At 34.3% G+C, this 23,250-nt stretch overlaps 1 protein-coding gene across 1 annotated transcript in view; it reads left to right on the plus strand.

The window, feature by feature from the left end:
* Positions 1–23,250, plus strand: part of LOC129002628 (uncharacterized) — a 101,082-nt gene that overhangs the window by 33,998 nt on the left and 43,834 nt on the right. The window contains exon 2 of the mRNA XM_054430576.1: positions 16,774–16,795. The gene's annotated coding sequence lies outside the window, so the exon portion shown is untranslated. The remainder of the gene's footprint in view (positions 1–16,773; positions 16,796–23,250) is intronic.

Genomic DNA, 23,250 nt, shown 5'->3' on the forward strand with positions numbered 1-23,250 from the left:
ACTTAATGTAGTCACGAATACTCATAAACCCCGACCTACCTCCCCACATGCCTAAATCAGTGTTCAATCTGCGTTTTATCAATAAGTGTAATAACTTACTGTACCGTCGATGTAATTAAACATAATATAACCTATGAGGTATTATCGGATTAGATACCGATTTCGATGCGGTTCGATATATCGCTTATTAAATCCTGATTTCTAACATTGGCTGTTTCTAATCAGCTGGCAACACAAATAGGTTCCCAAGAAAGTAGTCACCGGTCCGTATCCCTCCGCTCCTTGTTTATGCTCCGCGCATGAGAAAGTAGTTCAGTATATTTTCTCGATTTTCAGTGAATTCCGTGCCTTAAAAAAATGTTTTAACGGCATTTTCTTGTTTATTAAAATCATAGGAATGGTTTAAAATCGTTTAAAAGAAAAGTATAGAAAGTTCAGAAATACCTTATGATTCTCTTGTTTACATTTTTCTTGTAAACAAAAAAACTGTCATAGCTACTTTAGTCCCATAAGCCCAATGTTAATAATTTTAAATTTTAAGTTCGTTTTAAATTGCATTAGCATTATCTAATTGAAATTTGTTTGTTTACAAACCATCTCATTATTAGTCTAAGTAGTCTTGTTAAGTTTGGCTGAAATGTGTTCAGCCGTTATTGAGTGATGGTGTTATATTGTTTGCATTGAAGTTGATCCCAAAGAGCTTCGCTCGCTTCGCTCGCTCCGCTCAATTAACGTATCTGTAATACTTAAATGCTATGGAAAGATAGGGAAACAGGTCTACGATGTAGGAAGTAGTGAAGGAAATAGTGAAGGAAGTAGTCAAGGCAAGCGCTGCGGAGTGTGGGGGGCCTTTATGACAGTTAGAATAATGTATCTGCAATTCTAAAAATGCTATAGGAAGGGAGAGAAACAGGTCCACGATGTAGGAAGTGGTGAAGGAAGTAGTCAAAGTGAGCAGTCCGGAGTGTGGGAAGCCTTTGTGACAATTAGAATAATGTATCTGCAATTCTAAAAATGCTATGGGAAGGGAGAGAAACAGGTCCACGATGTAGGAAGTGGTGAAGGAAGTAGTCAAAGTGAGCAGTCCGGAGTGTGGGAAGCCTTTGAGACAATTAGAATAATGTATCTGCAATTCTAAAAATGCTATAGGAAGGGAGGGAAACAGGTCCACGACGTAAGAAGCGGTAAAGGAAGTAGTCAAGGAGAGCAGTCCGGAGTGTAGAAACCCTTTGTGGCAGTTAGATTAATATACCTGCAATACTAAAATGCTATAGGAAGGGAGGGAAACAGGTCCACGACGTTGGAAGTGGTAATGGAAGTAGTCGAGGTGAGCATTCTGGAGTGTAGAAACCCTTTGTGACAGTTAGATTAGTGTAACTGCAATTCGAAAATGCTATGGGAAGGAAGGGAAAGAGGTCCACGACGAAGGAAGCGGTGATGGAAGTAGTCAAGGCGAGCAGTCCGGAGAGTAGAAACCCTTTGTGACAGTTAGATTAATATACCTGCAATACTAAAATGCTATAGGAAGGGAGGGAAACAGGTCCACGACGTAGGAAGTGATGAAGGAAGTAGTCAATGTGAGCAGTCTGGAGTGTCGGAAGCCTTTGTGACAATTAGAATGATGTATCTGCAATTCTAAAAATGCTATGGGAAGGGAGGGAAACAGGTTCACGACACTTAGGAAGTAGTGAAGGAAGTAGTCAAGGCGAGCATTCCGGAGTGTGGGAACCCTTTGTGGCAGTTAGATTAATGTATCTGCCATAATGAAATGCTATAGGAAGGGAGGGAAACAGGCCCACGACGTAGGAAGCGGTAAAGGAAGTAGTCAAGGCGAGCAGTCCGGAGTGTAGAAACCCTTTGTGACATTTAGATTAATATACCTGCAATACTAAAATGCTATAGGAAGGGAGGGAAACAGGTCCACGATGTAGGAAGTGGTAATGGAAGTAGTCGAGGCGAGCAGTCCGGAGTGTAGAAACCCTTTTGACAGTTAGATTAATATACCTGCAATACTAAAATGCTATTGGAAGGGAGGGAAACAGGTCCACGACGTAGGAAGTGGTAATGGAAGTAGTCGAGGTGAGCATTCTGGAGTGTAAAAACCCTTTGTGATAGTTAGATTAATGTAACTGCAATTCTAAAATGCTATGGGAAGGGAGGGAAACAGGTCCACGACGTAGGAAGCGGTGAAGGATGTAGTCAAGGTGAGCAGTCCGGAGTGTGGGAACCCTTTGTGAAAGTTAAATTAATCTATTTGAAATTCTAAAATGCTGTAGGAAGGGAGGGAAATAGGTCCACGACGTAGGAAGTGGTGAAGGATGTAGTCAAGGTGAACAGTCCGGAGTGTGGGAACCCTTTGTGAAAGTTAAATTAATCTATTTGAAATTCTAAAATGCTATAGGAAGGGAGGGAAACAGGTCTACGTCATAGGAAGTGGTGAAGGAAATAGTTGAGGCGAGCATTCCGGAGTGTAGAAACCCTTTGTGATAATTAGAATTATGAACAGTATCTGCAATTCTAAAAATGCTATGGGAAGGGAGGGAAATAGGTCCACGACGTAGGAAGTGGTGACGGGAGTAGTCGAGGCGAGGAGTCCGGAGTGTGGGAACCCTTTGTGACAGTTAGATTAACGTATCTGCAATAATAAAATGCTATGAGAAGAGAGGGAAACAGGAAATACGTTACGTATATTACCAATGACTTTGGTTAATTAATGGACGAGAAGTTAGGATTGTTGTTGACTGAGATTTGGTTTTTTTAAGAGGTTGGTCCAGCCTCTTTTAACCTCGCCCGTGCGTGGATCGTTTACAGCAAAGCAATTGGTGAGCCGGTACAGTACAAAGGTGAACTGTACTGATAAAATTTAGTGGCAGTGACCAGGATCCGAACTCACGACATATCTGCCTTGGGCCCGAAGTTCGCGTGACGCTACCGACTTGAGTCACCGACCATTATTTGCCCCGACTCATGGGTCGATTTGCCCATACAAATAACATTATTGTGTACACCAGTGACACCGGTAAGTGTGCTAGGTGTGGGTAAACTCTTTCATTATTGCGCTCATGTTCACTCATCCTGTTACGTGCAGAATAAGCGTACTACTAGTAACCCATAGTCCCATTTCTGAGGGATTTATTATATTTCTTTAACTTTTACAATGTAAGTTATAAAGCATAATACTGTTCAATGTTTTGAATGCTGTTATTGTGGCAATTTAATACACTATTTTACAACCAAAGCCACGGTAACGATTTGACAATGTTTCAATGTACACGCACAATATGCATACAACGTTGAAATAAATTGCATAAAATATTCAAGCAAGCTTAGTCCCGTAATGTTAACTTTGTGTGAAACTAGGTTAAAGTTTTCTTTACAGCTCCGAGCTTATCGCAAACTACATCTCGTGTAACTTGGAACTTAAAAAAATAATATAGCTCAAAACTTTATTATTTTAGTACACACATATTATCTAATTATGAAAGATTGTGAACACATTATATTATCATTATGAAACGTTATAGCATTATGAAATCGAGGGACTCGGAAATTTAGGTAGTTGTTATTCAATTTCAATTGTAAAAGTTGCAAACATTTTCTGCTTAATTTTGTTGCATGATACAAAAACGTTACAAATCAATTATTTCTAAATGTTCTATTCTGTAAATCAATAAAAACGGCCATATGACACCTAGGCATCTTTATAATACGTGGGATACATAGTTAAATAAACAAATATTGTTTCCTTAGTTTCACGAATACTAGATATAGTACTGTATAGGATTCGGTCCAGTTACGTCATTTGTTTATGTTTATGATCCATACCGTTCTGTTCAAGAATTGGTGCTTAGTATTAAACATGACGTGGTTTCGATAAAGTATTATTTTGTAATTCATATATTTTTACATCACACTGCGTGAAACACTTTTTCCAATATTTTCCAGGATAAAAGTATATTCATGTACAATTTTCCAAAGATTTAGGGATAGAAAGTTAAATTGTAACAATTGTTAATTCTTATTATTCCTCTCCACAAATGATATTCCTCTCCCAAATAATGCTTTATTATTAGTAGGCACAGATTTTGTTTTAAATCCATTCAGCAATAATATAGTGTTTAACAGATTGTGACAATTTCAATACTGAAAACTCGAATGTAATTTTCACTGACTGTACTTCGATGGATCGTTTACAATTTCAACCAATCAGATGCGAGCTGACCAGCGTCCGGTGTAAGCTGATTAGAGAGTTATTGGTCTCAAAGGCTCGCTTAGGATCTATTAGTTATCGCTGTAACTCACTTAACTATTATACTAATACGCTTATAAATGTATGGCTCTAAGCTGTGTTTATCGATACATTGTTTTATCCAACTGCCACTGTAGTTTGGCAGGATTCATGCTTGCTACCCTTGGGGGATTTCTTAATGCGTTGTTTAGGCCCTGATGTAAGGTAATCATATTTGATTCAATTTATTTTACGTTGAAATGTTTCTTAATCTTACATTGAATTAATATTTTCAGAAGGCGCCACTAACAAAAATATATTGTGACGCCACACATAAAGTAAACAGGTTAAGTTTAGACATCACTAAATATAAGTAACAGTACGAAGTCAAATTTAATAATTAAATCATATTATTCACAAGCTACAGCTTATGGGTTATGGTTTTCGTGTGAGTATGGATTTTTGACGAACACGGGTTTCCCGGTTTGATGAACCTATTCTAATCTGTTAAGCGCGCTTATAAGATTGGGTCATAACCACACGGATTTCGTCGCGGCGTTATCATATAGAGTAAACTCTGCACCTTATGAGTAAGTAAGTGTTTAGTAAATATTATTAAACATAATAAGTGATCAGAAGATTATATTAATACTAGCTGTACCCGCGGGCTTCGCCCCGTTTAACTTCATAAGTATTCGCATGGCCCATTCACGTCCTGGTTGAAGTTGGTTCGCTTCGCTCACTCACCTTTAGGTTGGAGCTCGTTCGCTGCGCTCACTTGCCTTCAGGTTAGCTCGTTCGCTACGCTAACTCGCCTCCAGGTTCAGTGATTATAAGTGATCAGAAGATTATATTAATATAGCAAGAAGCATTGTTAAGCCAGGCTCTGAAACTCCTGCAACTGATCCTGTAAACCCTCAATAGCAAACTAACTAATTTCAATTGCATTGTTGTTAAAGTTCATTGTCCTGTAATGAAGTGTTTGACAATAGCAGCTCGCCGAAACATGTAACACGTTGACGAAGGTTACTTTTGGAACTGATAAAGGTATTGTAAAACCAGATATTTTTGAACTAATTTAATTTGGTTAAATTAATTAGACAAATACAGAAGAACTATAACGACTGGTTCCTAATTTAAATTGTACTATTTTAATGTAAATATTATGGACTAATAACAAGATATACGAGAAACAATTATTTAAAAGTTTATATAGTTTTGAACTTTTTAATAGAAAAATCATCGCGTTGACACTCATCTCAATATCAGCAAAGTCAATAAAGCTGTGTGACAATTGATGGTACTTACGTATTAAACGGAGGCCACATATTTTACAGCGCGCTGCAGCGGTTATGTTAGGTTGGGTTATCATAAATATATGTTTTTTTATCAAATTAAACTATCTTAACCTAACCTAACCAACCAAACTTGCTGATGGTGAAGGTTTACTAATAGAATCGAATCTGTAGGTTAGGTGGCCTCCGTTTAATACGTAAGTACCCAATTGATGATGAAGTATCAGCAACAAAAATACTCAATGTTTTGAAAAAGGATTTCCCTCTATCACAGTTAAAAATAGAGTTTTCACATGAATGCCACTTAAGAGGGGAAATCCATGGTGAGCAATCCGATCAAAAGCTTTCCACTTTTTCGATAGGTTTTGTTTCGAAACAAACTCCTGAGTGAGATGAGGCAGAACGAACAGCCACTCCTATCCATCATCGCTCGACTGATTGGCCAACAGAATCAGAGACTGATTGTATTTCGATAATCTATAAACAAGCTCTTTCAATTGACAAAAATGTATTCTGTGTTTACTATACTGGTAATCTATATTTTAGAATTACTAATCTGCTAATAAAATCTTCCAATTTCTGAGACTATTTCGTTTTCAATTATTTGTTAGCCATTTCTCTACTTATATGTTTGCATTTTGATAATCTATTGATACAATCTTCCCAATTGCTGGGATTATTTAGTGTTCACCATTTTGGTTAGCCTTTCAATTATCAATTATCAATCATTGAAATGGGGCAGCCACCAAGGTTTGTATTTTAACCCAAATATGAGTGAAGGATGAGTGTAGAATGGTGTGAGATGATCTGTGTAGCTTTGTTACTGACTAAGATCAGGTATTTCTAGCCAGGATCATTTATTTAAAGCCCAATGATCAGGAACAGCTGGGCCCAGTTTCGAACCATCAAAAAGCTACTGACTTATTACTTTACTCTTCTCTACTATATACAGTATGATTGCATGTTGATAATATATTATTTAGATATTCACATTTCTGAGAATATTATGTTTCCATCATTCTAGTTAGTCCTTTACTCTTCCAGTATATATGTTTGTATTTTGGTGAAAAAATGTCATTCGACTTTTTTATTAGAACCATATTTTTTAGATATTTAACATAGTAATATTACATTTCACTGGAATATCATCGTTACAGACAAGAAATAATTGTACAATACGCCTTGTATTGCCAGAAGGTCTTCAGTCAAAGTTTTCCTCGTTTGAGAAGCATACATTTTTACTTGGAGAAGACAAATTACTCCATGCTAAATCATACATTAATCATGAGAACTGGTGCATCAGCCAAGAGAAAAAACTAGTTTTCACTATACAACTTTTGATTTGATTCAAATACATCATGGATACTTGGGTGAAGTAAAAACTATAGGTAATGGAACAATAAATCCCAAAAATTCATTTCGGTTTAAGTTAAGTACTGATAACGAGAGGTACTCGTGGAGCTGTTAATGTAATTACCACTTTGCTTTATCACTTTACATTGATTTTGTAGAGCTGTTTTGATTACACAACCATAAAATGTTGTGTAAATGAAGGTAGACTAAATTAAACACTGATTTAGACGATAAAACGCGCCTTCAGCTAAACAGTCCTAAGTTTAATTTATTTTGGCAACAGTGTTGTCACGCTTGTAGGTTTGATATGCTCAAAGGTTGACTTAGGACCATTGCGTAGTGACTTTTGACCAAACATTTACCAACCAACTCAATTTCGCTGAGCATACAATATTCTATGTACAGAACGAAAGTATTACAATAGTAGTTCCCGCATTCGTTTTTTCTTGACCAGAGGAGTCATAATTAATGACATCGTATCATTGAGTAATTCATGTCTATATTATGATTTTAATATGCATGGATTAGGTTTGTGTCCCAGTTATTTGGCAAATGTTACAAAGATTATCATAACATAGACCTTCAAAAGAGTTCAAAAAATAGCTATTTACGTCTATCGTACATATAATACGTTTTAGAACTACAGATACAATATTTATTACCATAGATAGACGTAGATAGAACTATATATAGAGATATATTATTCACTTATTTTTCAATAATATCTCACTCACCCGAATATAGTTAGAATAATTTAAATCATGGAGCAAACAAAATGTTTATGTTTATAGTCATGAATACGTCAATGAATAATAAATATGTGATCATTTCAAAAATAATTATATTGTTGTACGTGTTTAGTGTAGGTCAAAGCGTAGATATAAAGAGGGAAAATAACCTCTTTATTCCATTTGAAAGCCAACGGATCAGCAATGGATCAGTAATGTATTCGATATCTCATTAATTACAAATTTATAAATCGACAGGGTTTTAAATTAACCATCTCGTACAAATATTTCATAAATAATACATGACACCTTGTTATTCCTTCTGTCAAAAGCTAAATAAAGATTTATTTAGAGATTTATTTTTTTTTATTTTTAAATGAATAAGATTCATTTAGATGAGGGATAAATGATTTATTATAGTTATTTACATGCAAAGCGCTTATTTTATTTATTTTTAAAATAATTTTAATTCTTATTTCAATTCAGTATTTGTTTCATATGTCAGTTAGTTAAAATATATACAGTACATTTGTTACCCGTATTGTATTGTTATAAATTGCATTCTTTCTAGGTAGGCCTAACTTAAACTCGTTACAAAACATTGTATATTTTTTACCTGTCTTTTTTAAATATATTTATGAATATGAAATAAGTCTGTATCTGAATATAGTACATTTGTTTAGGAAAGCTTAGTCAAAACTGTAAATTTACAATTATTTTCTGATTTATAGGCTATACATTTTGAGAAAATTTAATTTATTTACTAATACAATGCTTATTATTTTCGGAGTCTATACTGTTTCACGTGTTTAGTAAAAAAAAAAAATAATAATAATAAAAAATAAATAATAGTAGGTTATAATAAAAATAAAATAAAATACAACTTTTGCTAGGAGATTCATGCAGTTTAATTCAGGTATTGAGTTGTGTGAGTGGTTGCATGTGTGTGTGTATGTGTCAGTGATCACGATGTTTGTGTGCGCCTGTGATGTGCCTGCCGTGGCGCTGCGACCCGTAGGCCTGGCGCACACGGTCGATTTTTCGATCGGCCGATAAAAAAATCGGCCAAAAATATATCGCCCTTGATTTATATCTAGGCGCACACGTGGCGATTTTTTAGTCGAGAAATGGTTTTTTGAGTGCGTTTAAGCTATACTAAAATGGACTTTGTTCAATTAACCTGTGTTTGTGCTCTTCTAATTAGATCAAAGAAAAAAAGAAAACAACTTAAATATTGAGTTCATCCGATAGTAAGTCAGAGACTTTTAAATTGATAGCTTTATAATCTATACACTTTACCGTGATGACAGTAAAAAGTTCTTTAAGAATGTCTGTTGAAAGTTTCAGTTTTTATTATAACAGCTGTGGAGTTTAGCAAAGAAAACAACACAACTCACACTGAAGTACTGAAGTTCACTGACTTCTGTAGAGAACAACAAGCGACTGGCCGATTTTTTAGTCGACCGTGTGCGCGGACTGATAACAACCTGTACGTTACAGATTTTCGGGCGACAATCGCCTCGCCTACGAATCTGTGGCAAAACCCAGATTTTAAAATCGGCGCAATTCTCGATCGCCTGTGTGCGCGCTTCCATTCAAATACATGATGCACAGATCGGCCGATGAAATAGTCGCCTCAAAATAATCGCTCGTGTGCGCCTAGCCGTAGACCCTGGATAGCTAGTCCATGTCTTGGTGCTCGTCACACCGGCCGGCTTATCACTCCCCTCTCACCCCCCTCCCAGCACCAACTATCAACTGCCGACTATCTCTCTCGCTCCTTATCTCCTTAGGCTGTGGTTTCCTAGACGCGTATTAAGATGCGCAGCGGTTTAGATGCGCAGCCAGGTCCCAAAACGCAGCTGCCGTGAGTGGTTTCCTAGACTGCGTACAATACACACGGTTGGTGCGTAACACAAGTTCACGGGAGAGATTACTAGTGGCTACTAAGATGTTATACGATGATTTAGATAATAAAATGGATATTTTGGCATTAAAAGCTTTGAAGAAGCGTAAGCAGTGAAAAGTACATGTTAGGAACTGTACGTGGCCCTCGCGCATCTTTTAACTGTAGTGTTAAAGCAAACATGTCAATTTGAAATGAAAACAATAAATCTTAATCTTAATCTAAATCTGTCAAACTTTGCTTTTACTGTTATTATATTTACCTATTCGGGATTTACCGAATCGATGAAAATACCTTTTATACTTATACACCAACCCCGTAAGAAGTTTGGGTACTATGCTAGTAATTAATATAGAGTTATCACTAAGATGTTCAGGAGTTCTTAAAATAATTATGGGGGCACTTATATTTGGGAGTTGGTTGTGCTGACTTGAAAAGAATATTTGTCAATATTAGGTTTATTTATTAATACAGTAACAACAATATGAAAATATGTGAGGACAAATTAATTGTAGGGAACATGTAACAAGGGGATTAAATATTAAAATCACACATTATGGGGAAATTAACACTACATAACGAATGATATGAAATATAATACTATAAAATTGTAATTGTATGAACAAAGTATTTCCATAATATGTCATTAGAAGAGACAAATTCATCAATTTTTCGTCGTTGTTGGATAATTTTGCCTTCTGTACAACATTTACTTCCGAATCCATTGCACAAGACATGTCTAAAACGCAGCGTAACTCAGATTCGACTGCTCCGAAAGCAGTCGGTCAAATACGCAGCTATTGGTGCGCGCGTATTAGATGCGCGCGCATTAGATACGCAGCCTAGGAAACCGCTTAAACGAAACTCCATAAGACAAGTGTGCTGCGTCTTAGATGTGGTTCCTAAAGATGTGGATCCTAAGGCTGTGGTTTCCTAGACGCGTAATAGATGCGCTGCGTGTGCGCATCTAAGACGCAGCACACTTGTCTTATGGAGTTTCGTTTAAGCGGTTTCCTAGGCTGCGTATCAATGCGCGCGCACCAATAGCTGCGTATTTGACCGACTGCTTTCAGAGCAGTCGAATCTGAGTTACGCTGCGTTTTAGACATGTCTTGTGCAATGGATTCGGAAGTAAATGTTGTACAGAAGGCAAAATTCTCCAACAATGACGAAAAATTGATTGAATTTGTCTCTTCTAATGACATATTATGGAAATATTTTGTTCATACAATTAAAATGTTATAGTATTATATTTAATATCATTCGTTATGTAGTGTTAATTTTCCCTTAATGTGTGATTTTAATATTTAATACCCTTGTTACATGTTCCCTACAATTAATTTGTCCTCATATATTTTCATATTGTTGTTACTGTATTAATAAATAAACCTATTATTGACAAATATTCTTTTCAAGTCAGCACAACCAACTCCCAAATATAAGTGCCCCCATAATTATTTTAAGAACTCCTGAACATCTTAGTAATAACTCTATATTAATTACTAGCATAGTACCCAAACTTCTTACGGGGTTGGCGTATAAGTGTAAAAGGTATTTTCATCGATTTGGTAAATCCCGAATAGGTAAATATAATAACAGTAAAAGCAAAGTTTGACAGGCTAAATTAAGATTTATTGTTTTCATTTTAAATGTACATGTTTGCTTTAACACTACAGTTAAAAGATACGTGAGGGCCACGTACAGTTCCTAACATGTACTTTTCACTGCTTACGCTTCTTCAAAGCTTTTAATGCCAAAATATCCATTTCATTATCTAAATCATCGTATAACACCATAGTAGCCACTAGTAATCTCTCCCGTGAACATAAGTTACGCACCAACCGTGTGTATTGTACGCAGTCTAGGAAACCACTCACGGCAGCTGCGTTTTGGGACCTGGATAAAAGACGCTGCTCATCTAAACCGCTGCGCATCTATTACGCGTCTAGGAAACCACAGCCTTACCCCAAGAAACTAAAGGCGGCACACATCAACGCCCAGTCACTGCGCTCCCATATTGATGAGGTTAGGGAGATATTCAAATACAGGGATTTTGATTTGATAGCTGTTTCGGAATCTTGGTTGAAGCCGAGTATTTCATCTCATGAAGTGAACCTCCCTGGCTATATTCTGCAGCGCAATGATAGAACCGGCAAACAGGGTGGAGGCGTTGCAGTTTATATCAGGGAGGGAATCAATTTTAAAGTTATTAACTCTTCAATTTCTGAGTACTCGGCAAAACCAGAATTCCTTATTATAGAAATTGGTCTAGCTGGGGCTGACGACCTGTTGTTGTGTACGTGTGTTACCGCCCACCTAGAGCAGGACATTTTTTGGATTTTGAAAATGCACTATTAAACTCTTTGTTTAGATACAGTCATGCCTTGATCATGGGGGGTTTCAATACTGACCTACTCTCGACAAATCAAAACTATGAATACAGACAACTGACTACACTGTTTAACTCTTGCAACTTAGATATACTTCCACTCGACCCTACACATCATGCTGCCGAGTCTGACACTCTCCTCGACTTGATAGTGGTGTCGGATGCTGCAGACATTATACATCATGGGCAACTTCCAGTTCCAGCAGTATCCAAGCACGATCTCATATTTTGTGTGTTTTCAGTTAAGGCTCCTAAACCCAAGACTAAATTTCTAAAATACAGAGATTTTAAGAACATGAATGTAGTTGACTTTATGGCAGACATTTATGAAACACAATGGCACTTAATAGAAAACTTACCATCAGTTGATGAAATGGTGAATGAGTTAAACACTAAAATTATTAATCTTTTTGACAAACATGCTCCAACAGTAACTAAACGTTTGACTAAAACACGTCCGGCACCATGGATAACCCCAGAAATCCGCAGATTAATGGCTAGACGTGATTGTATTTTTAGGAAAGCTAAACGTTCTCAAAACCAAACAGAAATGGAACAATATCGTTATCTTCGAAATAGAGTGAAACAGCTTTTGAGAAATTCAAAATTAAGACACATCCGTATGCTTTTTGAAAATAAAAATCAATCCTCTAGGGTTTTATGGCGCAATGTAAAAAGTCTTGGGCTTGGGAAGCAGTCTGAACCACAGAGAGTGAATGTCCCTCTCAATGAATTAAACGCTTTCTTCTCTTCATATGGTCAAAATATCGACCAACAACATGTTGTAAATTACATAAACGAAATCAGAAACCTCCCTGATCAGGACCTAGGACATCCTAAGTTTACTTTCAGACCTGTAGTGCAGTCAGATGTTCTTAACGCAATTCGTCGGATTCGTAGCAATGCAGTCGGATCAGATGGCATTCCAATTCGTTTTATAAAAGACATTCTCTTTGCTATACTCCCAACTGTCACATGCATTTTCAACACATCACTAAGGCAAAGTGTTTTCCCTATTTCTTGGAAGTCTGCCCTTATTCGTCCATCAAATAAGATCCCAGCCCCGGCATCTTGCCAGGATTTCAGGCCGATCAGTATATTGCCCGCATTATCAAAAGGCCTTGAAAGAATTGTGCACTGCCAAATGACGGAATTTCTGACTGACAACAACATACTTTGCAGCTTTCAGTCTGGTTTTCGAACGGCACACAGCACAGAAACAGCACTATTACGTGTGACGGACGACATTAGACAAGCAATGGAACGTCGGCAGGGTACAATTCTAACACTATTTGATTTTTCGAAAGCTTTCGACTGCGTAAATCATAATCTTCTTCTGGAAAAGTTAAGGGCCATAGGGTTTTCAAATGGTGTATTGGACTGGCTGGGATCTTATCTGTCAGGCAGGCGGCAATGTGTTGAGGTTGATGACGTACGATCTGACTGGGAGACAGTTACTTGTGGTGTGCCTCAGGGGTCAATCCTTGGCCCTCTACTGTTTGTACTATACATAAATGACCTGAGCTCAGTCCTCACACACTGTAAATACCATATGTATGCCGACGACTTACAGATTTATACGCATTTCTCAGCAAAATATATCAATGACAGTGTTCTAAAAATCAACGAAGACATCGAGAAAATCATTACCTGGACTGAAAAACATGGACTTAGACTAAACCATACAAAAACAAGACCAATAATAATTTGTCATTCACGTTTACGAAACTCAATTGACCTTGACACAGTGAACTCAGTAACTATAAATGGGACAGCTTTACTTTACTATGACAAAGTGAAAAATCTAGGACGTACTGTAAACTCGACGCTTACTTGGGGAGATGCAGTATTAGACATACGTAAAAAGGTGTTTGCATCAATCCACTCACTGAAGAAGTTACAGAATTTTTTACCTTTACACATAAAGTTACACCTAGTAAAATCACTTGTCTTCCCTCACTTCACTTACTGTAACTCTGTGATCAATGACATGACTGTAAATCTCGCTGATGCTCTCCAACGCACTCAGAACTACTGTATAAGATTTGTTTATGATCTGAGACGTAATGAGCGCATCACTCCTTTTTATGTTGATTCTAAATTACTAAAACTATGTGACCTAAGATCAATAAAAATTCTTATGATAACCTATTCAATATTAAAAACAAAATTTCCAGAATATTTTTAAACGACTTCAAATTTGTAGCTGAAGAAAGTGTAAGAAATTCACGTTCTGCTTCAGTAACTTTGCGTATGCCTCATCATAGAACGGCAGTTTATGACAGAGCGTTTGTTGTTTCTGCTTGTCGCCTTTGGAATGATCTCCCTCTAGCCATAAAAACCCTTGATAGCCGTCCCCGGTTTGTGACAGCACTAAAAAATCTGTTTTCTGGACGTATGGCCATGGTTGGTATATCCTAGGCATGCGCTTGGTTGATCACTGACAGGTGTGCGTGTGTGTGTGATAGTTCTTGCGAGTGTGTGTTGTGTGTGTGCGTGTACGTGTGTAGGTGTGTGTGTGTGTGGGTGTTTATGTAAGGTGGTATGTTTTAAAAGTTTATTGTTTCTTTTTACATTAAATATTGTAAATAGATTATAGTATTTTATTTGTATTGTACATTGTTTTGTTTTATTTGTATGTTTAGATTTGTATAAACAGGTTAAGTGTAAGAGAGGGCCATGTGGCCCTAACTTTGCCTGACTAAATAAATCATTTTCATTTCATTTCATTTCATTTCATTTCATTTCATTTCATTTCATTTCAAATAAATAAGCTAAACAATAAAAGCTTCCTTCGAACATTTCTGAAACAAATTCAATAAATAATTCTAACGAAACCGAGACCGCCATGAACACGCACTGAGTAGTAATTTTCTTAAAATAAAATCTCAACTGCCAACCTGCATAGACCTAATGTAAAGTTTTGTTACGGTAGACAGTTTTAGATTGTATAGGCTAGCCAGGGTTGATTGCAGTAATGAAATAGATATTGCTTGCGGTAAGGTCTTAAACCAAACCAACAATGTAACTTGCTTATCTGTAGAAGACGTTACCGCTCCAACCGAGGTATTGCGAGCTGAAAATTATCGATATAACTAGCAGAGTACCCGTCCTTCGTACGGGGTTGGAATATAAGTATAAAATGCTTATTGCAGTTATACTCAAGCTTTGCGATTGCAATGGGTGGAGGACACAGTTTGATAAAATTTGCTTTTTTAAATTTACAGTATTCTATCGTATTACACATCTACCATAGCCATAATGTTCTACCATTTTACCTAAACAATAGAGAAAAATAAATTATCAATTCGCAAAATATCACAAATTATTCATGAAATGAAAAACATATACATAACTGTAAACAATCCTACTTTGACAGTTCTCATTGCGAATCACAGTTTTTTGTTGCTGCTTAGCAAAAAAAATATAGTGCTGCACCCTGTTGGTAAATCTTATAACTTTTTAATGCTTTTCCATATCATAGAACCAACTTTTTTAGTTGAAACAGCTGACTAAATTCTTTAATTCCCTTTAAATATGAATACTCATAAGGTTAACATGGGGAATTACAGAGCCACTGGGGCGGAGCCCGAAAGGATTTTTGAGATAAGAATATGCCTATATGTTAACCGGGAATGTAAGCTATCATCATGCCAAATTTCAGCCCAATCCGTCTAGTGGTTTATGCGTGATTGAACTTCAAACAAACAAACAAACAAACAAACAAACAAACAAACACACAAACTTTCACATTTATAATATTAGTAAGATTATCATCATAGTTGCCTTATAGCACAAATACTATTCCTCATAGTCAGTGGCCCAGACGCTGACCCCATGTGTAGAGATGGAAGGTCATAGGCTTAGAAGTAGTCGAGGACGCTTTCTCCTAACACAGGACTCGGGATACAAGTTGTAGCACACGACAGCTTATCAGCTGTTATGTAGTGTCTGAAACACATTACGTCATAGTTTGAAGTTCTGCCACTACTCAGGTATTTTTTATTGTTAATCACGTGGAAAATTCAGGGCTACTCGTTTTTTGATAAGAATCTGAGTAAGAATTAGTTTCAAACCTTGAATGTTTACAATAATTAGGCTATGTATTGTTTAGAATTAATTGTAATGTAACCACTAACTTAATTTTAATTAAAAAATTGAAATTTAACTGTTAGTAGTTAAATATTTGGAAATTGTTCACTTAAAAGACCCTTACACTATCACTATTACTGTCAAAAATATTGAAAGGCCAATATTAACAGTTTTGATGGTAGATTTCAAGAAATCGGGGTATTCTTCGATACAAGTAATTAATACATCAATATTATCTTTTTCTCTCATTATTATTGTTAATAGTAACTTATACTGACAGTAATATGGATAGTGTAAGAGATCCTTAACATATAAACTAGTGATCACCTATAAATATGTAGAAGTATGTTTGTCCTAAAAAAAAATTTACAGTAATTTGTAAGCACTATCTGAACGTTTAAGAAGAATTAAATGAACTAGTGGCACTACCGTGCTGTCCTTTATCCACTTACAAAATGAACACAAAATAGTAAATTACTGATTTTTGGCTACGAAAAACCTATTATTTTCTAAAGAAAACTTTCTATTAGATTATTTTTGCATTTATTGAACATTAAATTTAGTTTTACTTTGTTACAAATGGGTATGGTGAATTTAATATCTTTATCACTTGCTTATCTTGACTTAATCGTGTTTTTTTTTTATTGGAAACACTTTAGTGGCATACTTAAATAAATAAATTTTAAAGTTTGATGTATATTTACATGATGTATATATACTCTAATCATTGTATTTTTATGGTTAGTTGTTATAAAATGTAATAATCATCTGTTGTTTTTTAGGTTGACCAATCAGTGTTTTTAGGTAAGTGTGTAATTTAATTCGATTAAGTGATAAGTAATTGTTACTACTAATTCTCAAACAATAATTTCCTCCAAGTGCGTTAGTCTCTTCGGAGACAACGTGGAAATCAATATCTCTCTCAAGAAGCCCCATTTTTCTTCATCGTTACAATGATTAGGTCTCTATTTGCTGCGAGAGGGTCGGTGAAAATTGCTTTTTGATGAAACATACAATAGGAAATGTTTTGCTGGGAATCATTTAGAACCTTTGTGCTGTTGTGGAAATGCTCAAAATGTTACAAAAGGTTAAGCTCTAAGTTAATCTTTTAGCTGTTAAATAGTGTTAGCATAATGAACATTTTAAAAAATACAATCAAAACTTACTTTATAGCTTATCAAGATCATTTAAGACTTTCACTTGTAAGGTTTAGTTTTTCATAATTAGTTTATTTTTTACATATTTCTCCAATAAACCAATGAAGTAAACTTTTGAAGTAAAAGAAAGCCACATACTAAACTGAAGTAGCTTACATACCATATTTCAATTTTTTTTTAACCATAACATGAACATGTAGTATAAACGGATTGGATTCAGTTACAAATTCATTATGTACTGTATATGAAATACAATACACAATAATAGTGTATTTCATACACAAGAATAGTCGAGTGATCGTTTGCTGGTTGGTTTAGCGTCCAATTCTGAAATAATTGTCCTTTCACAGAATATCATGAACAAACTCAATATGTAAAGAAAGTGACACTACCTAACAACTTTACTTATTTGTAGCAACATAATAAATAGTCCAAGTAAAAAACGCGATTTTTTGTAAACAATTAAGAGAAAATTAATTTTACCATCCCATAGTGAAATTTTGAATTTTAAGATTTTTACCTGTATTGTTAACTCTATAAAGAAATAGTAAAAAGTAAGTGGATTTACTTTTGTGTTTTTCTTAATAATGAAACCATTCGGGAGTATAAAGTGTATGAACGAACAAATCGGGATAAATTTAAATACTGTGTGTCAACGAATCATGTACTTAAGTGGAATAAATATTTGTATGAAACAAACCAAATAAATCCAGTGCCCAGTGCAGGCCGTTAATAACGGTTGGATTGATATGGCCAAATCCATGAGGGACAAATAATGTATTTTCAGAATGGAAACAGACTGCAAAGGATTTTCTTGATAATATATTCGTTTTAACATTGCATACCTATCGGATAAATTTTTATATTAACATTAACCTATAAAAGTTAATTGAAATGCTTTAGATTAACAGTAGATCAGTAACAGTCTAAACATTATTATTACATATTATAATTACTTGGAATATTAATTTTGCTTGAACAAATTCAGACATTGGCCCAAAACCTTTACTCCGAAAGACTTTAGAGTATTTCAAATTCTTTCTTGATGCATTTAGAACAAAAACAAAAATATTTTTCCAAATATTTTTAAAATAGAGCATTTCAAATTCACTCCGGTTGGGCAATCAAAATGTGACAGTAAATACACCTTTGACAATAAATAATAAAAGAAACAGTATGTGTGTATGATTATTAATTAAATCTACATCTATAAATGTGCAATAGCTATTTTATTGTTATTATTAATTTTACGTTATAAAACAAATTAATTATTCTCATATTGATACTTTGTGTTCATTAAACATGTGTAATTGAAAACCAATTATTGGAAAATGGGAATGAGCTAATTAATATAATGATATACAGGTTATCATGTAATTTAGTTTATCAATATTACAATAATTATTGCTACTATCAATTCTGCAAGAATATCCGTGGTTATAGATTTATTTGTGGGAAATCCAAAACTCGGTTTCAGGCATGCACTGTTTTAAGCAGAGATGTGTTCTTTTGATGAACTATTCGTCGGTAAACCACTTTTGAATTTGATAGTTTTATACACAACTTCTGCAGAAGTAGGGTAAATTCGAAGTAAGTTGATACACAAATATGTATTGTATACAGTTATACACAGTCTATGGAATCATAGCTAATTCTGAACAGTTGCAGCTCATTAGCTAATCATGTGTTAGACGAACCATTCAATCCTTTTGTTCACGAAGTGCTACTAATTGCAACTATATATATTTACTGTTCTTTGTTTAAGTCTGGAATATACACAATGCACATTGCTATTCATGTAGCACCAGAAGCATAGGTGAGTTCTTTTCATGAAGATTTAACATATATTTTGGGATATTAATTATACTCTGGGGATAGTAACCTTTCATATGTATATTTTGAACATTATTTTCTAAAGCAGCTTTTTTATATTATAGTTCTTATTTCTGAATTTCTCAGATATAATTACAAATTTCTTACTGTCAGTACTTGTTTAGAAACATTAAATCAACAAGTAAATATAAACCGGAAAATTGATTTAAAAGCCAAATTATTAGTTTTAATTAATACATATTGACACCATAAGGCTGTTTGAGAGCCTTAAATGACCTGTAAAGAGCTTAAGAATATTGAATTATGTATAATATAACAGAATACCTTCATAAGTTTTATTGGAGTTATAACAGAAATTAATTATTTTGATATGCACTTCAACAAACAGCTAAGTTCAATTAAAACCATAAATCACGTTCATTGAAAGTTGATGAGCATTCAAACCTGAGTCATTCTATGAGTGCATCCATCAACTTCAGCCTACGATCAGCTGTGCCCTTGACAGATAAACAGCTGATAACAACTGCAACGTTGCCAAGTTGTGCAATTATCATCATCTGCGGGTAATCCCATTGTAAACATTGTTTGTATATTCTGTTATATCCTTAAATGCTTACCAATAAAAATTTACAGAAAACATTGCTACATATTTGTGATGAATAAAACTAGAAATTTTCAATATTGAAAAAGAGGTCTTTAAATTCAAAGGCCAATCGTGAAACCTTTACTTCCCTGGTTAAGGTTATCAAAATAAACCCAGTTAACAAGTGAAATACAGTAATGTGAAATACTGACATTACTTCCTAACATACATAAATATGACTAGTGGCTTGTAGGGACATAAGTCCCTAAAAAGCCCAAAATGTAAAACAAATTATTGTAATATTTAAACAAACTCAGAATCAAATTATTTATGTGTCAGGATAGATATCCCAGTACAACATATCTTTTGTGTAAAAAACAGTTTGTTGTTTGTCTTTGTTTGCTTTTGTTGATGTAAATTTCAATAAATAATTTGAATTACTCTAGAGGTTTAACTCTGCTAAAGGCAGCAAACATGTTTGTGAATAAATTTAGTTTACTGAGGTAGCTTTTGTCTTTTGGTTAATGGATATAAAAAGGCTTCCTTGATTGAAATATTGGAAATCATCTTCGTAAAATATGAAAATGTAAATAAAGATTTGTTGAGATAAGCTCCGGAAAATTCCAAGAACGTTCCATTAAGTCACAAAGCTGCTCTTAGCACCGAAAAGTTATATTTTCCCTTAAAGATGATGTAATGCAGGCATATTAAGAATATAAAATTAACTAATATTTTTTATTCTCTCTGTTTTTTTCTGCACTGCATTTATCATAAGCTGAGTGAGGATTCCAGTTTATTCAATAGAATTTAATTATTTACTTCTATCTAATGACTCTGAAGATTTGATTTTAAATTACCCTGAGTTCAAAATTAATTTGATCATGCAAAACAATTGATATAGATAATGTGTATAAAATAACGATTCGAATGAAATTCGTTTTAATTTGTGTATCATTAAGTATCTTGGATATCTTTTCCAGCATTTCGTTTACAAAAGGAATAACATTCGCTGAGAGAAAAGAGACTACCTCCCTTTGCATATGTTAGGAATGCATCTGCCAACATAGCATTTACTTTCCAAGTAAAATGTTTGCTCTGTGTTTGAACCTTTCGAGCGATCGAAATTCAAAAAAGTTTCATAATCGAAATTCACAAAGAACTCCGTTTGCATGACACAACAATGTCCTATTTTTCATTTAAATCATGCTTTCCATAATATTATTTATTTCTGAACTATTAGTAACTGGTGGAAATGTCGGTAAATACCTAATACCAAAGAATAATTAATTAAACATAGCCTTCCTGAACATGAATAAGCGAATACCCCTGGAGGAAGAATTTAATCAAAGGAATTATTAGTTAATTTAACCGAGCTTCTTTCTATCCTTAATAACCTGTCACGACGCGATGCGGCCAATTTCATTATTAATTTAAATTAATTCTTTGAATGATCTACAATGGTTCAAACTGTCGTTCCTAGGATTTTGGGGGACCCTGTATATCTTAGATAAATAGTCAATGGTAATTTAAAAGTTAAGGTAAGCTTTAGGTTAAATCATTAAAAGGAGAGGCCCACAATTTTAACTGTAACAACGAAATGATGTCTGATATTTGAGTTGAGGAGATATTGTTACTTGGAGTGGCGCTGAAATATAATAACGAGGGTCAAGTGTCTTGAGCTCCGGTTAACAAAAGTAAAATTTCACTGAATTGGACCATCACGAAGAATTAAATGGTTTTATATAAATCAAATATTTGTTTGTATTTTAAAACCTTCTTAAGAAAATATCTAAAATCATTGTTTAATTGAAGCACAGTATTTAATGTAGACTGTTTTAGATTAAATAATAGATAAAACATACTCCTTATTAGATTTCCAATACTTATGGAACAGCTGAAGCCAATTTTATTGTGAGTTCTGTCCGGTTTACAGTACTGTAGATATCGTGTTTTTTGTGTTTTTTTTTCAATTTGTTCATATTATTTTAGGGTTAGTTTCACATGATTTGTGTCTCGCAGTTTGCTTTTATAGCTAGTGGACAAGTTATTGTTTATGATTAGATAGTTTTATTTGGTTAAACGAGGTTTTAAATTACTGAAATAGCAAGAAACAATAAACAAAACACGACTCTACAGTACACCGGACAGAACTAACAGTAAAATTGGCTTCAGCCCTTCCATAAGGATCGGAAATCTACTAAGGGACTATATGTTTTATCCATGATTAAATATAGCTCAGTGTAGTTCAATCTCCTCGTTATTATGTGGGAAAGTCGGAAAGTCGTACATAATTATATCTTGGTCATATTCTTTTATATCTTTTAAATACAATATAATGTCATAACATTACACAGTATCGTATCCACATTTAAAGAGCCATGTATAAAATACACTACTATTAGACATTTACTTTTTACGAAAATAAATGAAATTTTTTTCAACACCATAACAAACAACGAGTAATAAACTTCTCACTCTGACGTATTGAATTCCATTAAAATGTAATCCATTTTAAACCCGTGCAACACCTTTTGTAAACACGATCGCACGTCCTAAAGCTGTTAAAACCTGTAGATTTACACTTTTTGTAATCTTTCAATTAGTAAATTTGATTAGGTTTCATACGTAGTAATATATTCACTTTGCTACTATAGATTATCTTATGGTAGTCAACGTTTTGTTTTAATGTCCGACAAATTTATCCTAACATTTTTAACATATATTTTTTCCTATATTTTAGCTTAACATTTTTAAAGAGTAACTTTTATTTTTGTATAAGTATTTTAGTGGGTTTGTGTCTCGACTAATATCAAATCTAACAAAAAACCACTAAGTGGTAACACTTTCCCCGCCAAGTCAGCAATCCAAAAAAGTTAATAAATCATTACTTTTTCCGCCAAGAAAAACAATGTAATGTATGTAAGTTTGGCAACTTGGCGGCAGACTTTTGCTTGGTTTTTTTCATTAAAGTTACGTTCGTGGATAATTTAATTAGTCCAACTAAGTATAATAATTACGAGGTAAGCAGTAAATATAAAACCATCACTATTATGATTTCAGGAAATGTGGCATAAATAAGGTCAAATTTTGTAAAATAAGCTCTCACCTAGCAATGTACTAATGGGAGAGATACTTGCTCAATGAAACTAGTTTTATGGTATTTTTTAAAGTGATCGAGCAAAAGTCTGCCGCCAAGTTACCAAACTTACATACATTACATTGTTTTTCTTGGCGGAAAAAGTAATGATTTATTAACTTTTTTGGATTGCTGACTTGGCGGGGAAAGTGTTACCACTTAGTGGTTTTTTGTTAGATTTTATTTATTTTTGTACAAAATCAACAGAAAAAATAAAAATCCTCTTTTCTCTGATATATAGACCACGGCACAACTACATCTCATTTAATTTCAATAATATTGTTTGTGTAGAAGTAAATTCTTCATTTTTGGTCTTATCTGCTTTAAACCGATTAAAAACTTTTTGACACACATACCAAAATTACTATTTAACAAACCCCCTGGGCTTAAACTCAGTTTCAAATTTCATCAATGGTCATATTAAACATAAGTGTTCTGATAATTAAACCCGTATATCTAAAGACTAGTGTAAATTGAGCCTTTATTAGAGAAGTAAAAAAGTAATCAAACAGATTAGGTCTGTTAGAAATAGCATAAGACAAAACAAATA

This window comes from Macrosteles quadrilineatus, unplaced genomic scaffold, assembly GCF_028750875.1.
Source record: "Macrosteles quadrilineatus isolate MER2022 unplaced genomic scaffold, UCM_ALF_1.0 Scaffold_9__3_contigs__length_116548681, whole genome shotgun sequence".
NCBI lineage: Eukaryota > Metazoa > Arthropoda > Insecta > Hemiptera > Cicadellidae > Macrosteles > Macrosteles quadrilineatus.